The 5426-nt window shown below is 36.6% G+C and overlaps 1 long non-coding RNA gene across 1 annotated transcript; it reads right to left on the bottom strand.

Moving 5' to 3' along the window:
* Positions 1-1036: 1036 nt before the first annotated feature.
* Positions 1037-3651, bottom strand: LOC121150510. The gene is made up of 3 exons (XR_005882983.1): positions 3567-3651; positions 2198-2295; positions 1037-1417 (listed from the first exon to the last, which is right to left on the bottom strand). It is a non-coding gene; the product is annotated as an uncharacterized LOC121150510 (long non-coding RNA).
* Positions 3652-5426: the final 1775 nt, after the last annotated feature.

Consider the following 5426-nt stretch of genomic DNA (forward strand, 5'->3'; position numbering starts at 1 on the left):
ATCACTAACTCCATCAGTAAACTAGGCTAATTTTCAGTTAACATTCAGGAAGTTTGGGGTAAATATCTACCTTGCTGCTTAAGTTTTGCAAATAATCCAGTAGATGAAACCTTGTGAAGCATCTTAAACTTGGGAAGCAGAGGCTCTTGGTGGGAAACTTGGAAAGAAACTAGTAAGTTCAAAAAGTTGCATGGTTTAGCTGCAGTCCCTTACGACACATTTGTACTTATTCCGAATTTTACATCTCAATGGGGAGGAAGGGCTTTGGGAAGAGCTGTGACTGTATCTCAGGGGATATATGACTCTATTATCATTGCTCAGAAACTTGGGCTCATTTTCATATTGCAGCAGCAGAGGTGAAACAGTAGGTAAGCATTTCTCTGAATGAGCCACCGCTGGCAGAGGACACACTGTGTATGGAGCTGCATGTGCTTATCCCAGCCAGGCAGGGTCAATTACAACCTCAGAAGACTGCCAATTACCAACAGTTCAGCAGAAAAAATTTTAGTGTGGAAATTATGTTCCCATTTCCCTCAACTCAGGGCTGAGAGCCAGAGTTGCCCCTCGGCTTGCAGGTTCCTGCTTGTAGCATTACCCACTTCTCTCTGTGTGGCTTAGTCAGATCAGTGAATTGTCTCCTGGATGAGAATGGAGAAACATTGCACCGCCACTCTGCACACAAATCCACATTCCCATCACTGTCATAGTTGAATAAATGGCCGAGACCACCCATAGTTGGTCATACATATATGGGAATATATATATATATATAGTTTTATAATTATATTGAATTTCTTTAAAGATTTATTTTATTTTTATTGGAAAGGTGGATATACAGAGAGGAGGAGAGACAGAGAGGAAGATCTTCTGTCCGATGATTCACTCCCCAAGTGAGCGCAACAGCCGATGCTATGCCGATCCGAAGCCAGGAGCCTCTTCCGGGTCTCCCATGCAGGTGCAGGGTCCCAAGGCTTTGGGCCGTCCTCGACTGCTTTCCCAGGCCATAGGCAGGGAGCTGGATGGGAAGTGGAGCTGCCGGGATTAGAACCGGCGCCCATATGGGATCCCGGGCTTGCAAGGTAAGGACCTTAACCACTTGCGCCACCATCGTGCTGGACCCAATTACTTTGAATTTTCACACTATAAATTTGCCCATCAGAATGTATGCCCCGAATCTCATGTCCTAAATAGTATTCTGTTCCTCAGGTTACAAAATACAGCATCCCACTACCTCCTGATTCTCTTTCAATGTTGGTATCTTGAAAGTGGATTGTTGATAGAAAGCATGCTTACAATAACACACAATGGTGACTTCAAAGTTGTCTTTGGATTGAAGAAATGTTGAAATATCATGGGTAGGGACCTCATCAGGTACCACAAAACAACATAGCTGATTTTTGAAAGGTGTTTTGAGAGCCTATAGACAGAAATTTCAGTCTTCAAACAAGTCATTTGATAAGGAAGCTGTATATATAGATAAAAACAATAAGATATTTAAATACCATTATTGCAACCCAAAGAAAATACACGAAAATAGAGCAATGTGTCTTAAACACACAACCTCTCAGTTTTGTTATAACTCCAACACAGTATTTTAATTATGGCAACCTTTACGTCTAATTTCACAAAACTATACTGCAAACACTTGAAACATTCCAGAGTATGTCACATTAGAAGCTTACTGAAATTAAGCTGCACTTCATTTGAAAGGCGGAATGGGTCAGGAATACTGCTTTGTTGCAAGGACTTATTTATCTCATAGAATTATTGCAGAACATCCATGAATGCAAAAACTCATCGAATTCAAATACTTAAGCATATATGGACCTTTTGAGCTTAACTTCCTCATTTGCAATGTTAATATGGAGCATTGGGTAATTTTATTTAGTCACATCTCTTTATCCAATAGGTTTCCTCAATAATCAATTGACATATTTTGAATGTGTGGTTAACTGTGAAGGACTATATATTTGCAATACTAGGAGAAAAGCAATAGGAAAATGACAAAGTGACAATCTTGCATGTATATTGAAACTGGTCTCCACCTTTACAACTAAATCAAAAACCATTTCACATTGGTCATTCTTTACCAGAGAATTATTTTTATTATTATTATTATCACAGAAGATAATAGCTGTTTAAGACAATGGTTGGTTGTGCATTTCAGACATGCTTAGGATAATTATCACATCATCACCTCTGAATTGTAGGCAATCCTTTTTCCCCTTTTACATCAGCAAGAGCACCAATTTCCTGATCACAGAGTGTGGTCATACATGCAACTCCTTGGGTAGTCTGCAAGAAATCCAAAGAGATTAAAACCCATATTAATTTGTAACAAACTGTAAATTGGAGAAATTAAAAAGAAATTGTAGAAGTATTCAATGTAATAACATTTTCTTCACAGTCATCCTAACCGCCAGCTCTATGGAAGCGGGCCTGCGATTTTACAGTGATTTCACATGCAGAAATGACTTAGGGGGTTATTCTGACTACAGATAAAAGCTGAACAATGCTGAAAATCAGTAGAATATTTTCCTATAGTATGAAGCTGATTTTAGAGGCAATCAGCAACTTGGTCCAAACTGACGAGGTCTGGTGATAATTTGCTCTAAATCACACTGTTGAATGAGAATAAGTATTTACAGTTTATATGATTACATTCTATACATTTAGACTTTGGAAAAGACTGAATCAAGTAGCATTCATATATATATATATATATATAGGCACACACCACAATGAATCTGTAGGTGGGGCCTTTTGACTTGAACTACATGTATTCACAACATGAGAAACAGTTTTCACAACAATTTTTTTCTCATTTATGTTGCCTAAATATTTCACTGTTTAACAGAAAGGGAGAAGATTAAGGAATACATTTTCTTTTCCCAAGAAGAGTCATATGCTAACCCTTATGTTCACTTACACTAAAAGCTTTGTGCATTGTTTCTCATTGTAACTAAAATGCCTACTTACCATGGCACACTTCTATAACAGTTTTCAAAAGCTTAATGTGAGTTTTCTTTTGAAAACTGCCATTTCTTAGGAAGACACTTGAGTCATCAAATGCAAGATGCTTGTTTGAGTTAATACAGTGTGTTCAGAGGCATATGGTCAAAATGACTTGCATGAAGGAATCAGGAGAGGGTGGCATGCGATCACAGGATACAAGCTATTTAACAATGAATTGAGGAGCTACTTACTATGGGAATTTGTTCTATGCTCTTCATTATTTCAGGGTCTTATACTTGTCAAGGATGCAATAGCTATAGCACTGCACTGTAATATTATGTTTCCAGTTCATTATGCTATGCATTTCAGCTCATGTGACATTTAAAATGTGAATGTAAGAGTGATGCCCATATAAAGATTAGGATTTCTCTGCTGCTTTAAGTTTTTAAATATCTTTCTGGTATACAGGGGGGAAAAACATTTGACATCTACAATATTGTCTTATATAGGGAAGAATACAGTAAAATGCATATTCATTTCATGTATTATTAACTAGGTGGAAACCTATTAATCTTAATTTTTAAACCCCAAATGACTTGCAGGTAACTTACATGTATTCTGAGTATGGATAGTTATACTTTGATGAGATCATTTACTGCATTGTAGACTGATTACTGCCACAATTTGAAACTGTAAAAAAAGATAAAAGTTGTTTTCATTGAATTGTAAATCATATGATCTCATATTCAATGTCAAATTATTAATAATTCTAAAGGTAAAGTTTCTTCTTGACTAACAATTCAGTAAAATACAACAGGACACTGATCCTTACTTCACTTTCATTCCTTTATATAATTTAAAGCTAAAAATTTCTTCAGTCAAGTATGTGTTTCTTTTTTTTTTCTTTTTTTAAGATTTGTTTTTATTTTTATTGGAAAGTCAGATATACAGAGAGAAATATTTTCCATCGATGATTCATTCCCCAAGTGACTGCAACGGCTGGAACCAAGTTGATTCAAAGCCAGGAACCAGGACCTTTCTTCAGGTCCCCAAGATCCTTGCAGAATCCCAAGGCTTTGGGCCATCCTAGGCTGCTTTCCCAGGCCACAAGCAGGGAGCTGGATAGGAATTGGGGCCTCCAGGACTAGAACCAGTGCCCATATGGGATCCCAGCACATTCAAGGCGAGAAATTTAGCCACTAGGCCACTGAGCCAGGCCAGGTGTTTCTTTTAAAATAAAGCAGTTGCGGTGCTCATGGTAAAGAACCAGGTTGCGGGAATTAGCTGCACGTAATAATATCATAATATCATAATAACTAGAACTCAAACTGTTTTAAATAACTAACATTTTCTAAATAAAACTATACCACATTTTAAATACAATGGCTTTACACAATTTTCAACCATTTCTCCCAATTCATGGAAACACATTTTAATACAAACCCGCCTCAAAACCGGAAGCAGCAAGTTTTTCAGATTGCCTTCTTTTAGCTGATTTGAGACTTTTCTTTCTTTTTTTTTTTTGTTTTAACAGGACAGGGCCACTGTCCTGAGTTTTCTGAAGGACCAACTTCAAGCATGCTTCTCTCTTTTTTATGGCTATTAGGCCTGGAGCCTCTTCTTATCTTCTGTTTTATTGAAATCAAGGATGTTCAGGAAAAAAATGTTCAGTTTGGCTGTTGTCTTAAGAAGCTACTAAGAATTTACTGAAGTTAGTTGGCAGGTTTAGTTATCAACAAGATGAAAATAACTTAAAAGGAGATATTAAAACAATGTAATCAAGTTTTTACACATCCTTTAAGAATTTGTTGTATTTCTATAAAGGAAATCTCACAAACAGTACTTTTTGTAAGTAAGAACACAGATAATTTTAACTATGTTCAGTTTTATTATTAAAAATACTTTAACCAATAATCATAAACATTATTATACATTCCTTGTGACTTTGCAAATATTCATTTACTTTAATAGAACATATGAAGTAACAAACTTGTCACAACTTTATAACACTGACACATTATAATCCAAATTATTTTAAATAATAATGCAATTATCCAAATTTGGTCTCTATCTTTGAGAGTTCCTGGGATCTTGCTGAACATCCCAAAGTCAGAATGCTTGGTTTAAAGCCTTGAAATACTTAGAGGTCCAATTGAATTTAACAAAGAAACCTTAATTTAACAAAGGGAAAAATCTCTCAGGTTAGAAAGGGTTAATGAAGTCAAACCTCTCTCCAGCAGGGAAGGGTGGGGGTGTCTGGCCAGGTCCTGCTAGATATCCTTTCAGGAGAGAGATTTCTAACACACACACACACACACATCCAGTTTAAGAATAAAAACTGAGTTTACTCAAGATGAGGACAGGGCTGGAAGAAAATATGAACTTAGGGTGGTGCATTGGGCTTAAGACCCTATTTTCGCTCTCAGTTTCAGGAGCCAGCAGCTGTGCTGGAATTTATTTTTGTTTTTATC

Source organism: Ochotona curzoniae, unplaced genomic scaffold (genome assembly GCF_017591425.1).
Source record: "Ochotona curzoniae isolate NIBS_2020 unplaced genomic scaffold, NIBS_Ocur_1.0 contig_2148, whole genome shotgun sequence".
In the NCBI taxonomy this organism is placed as follows: Eukaryota; Metazoa; Chordata; class Mammalia; order Lagomorpha; family Ochotonidae; genus Ochotona; species Ochotona curzoniae.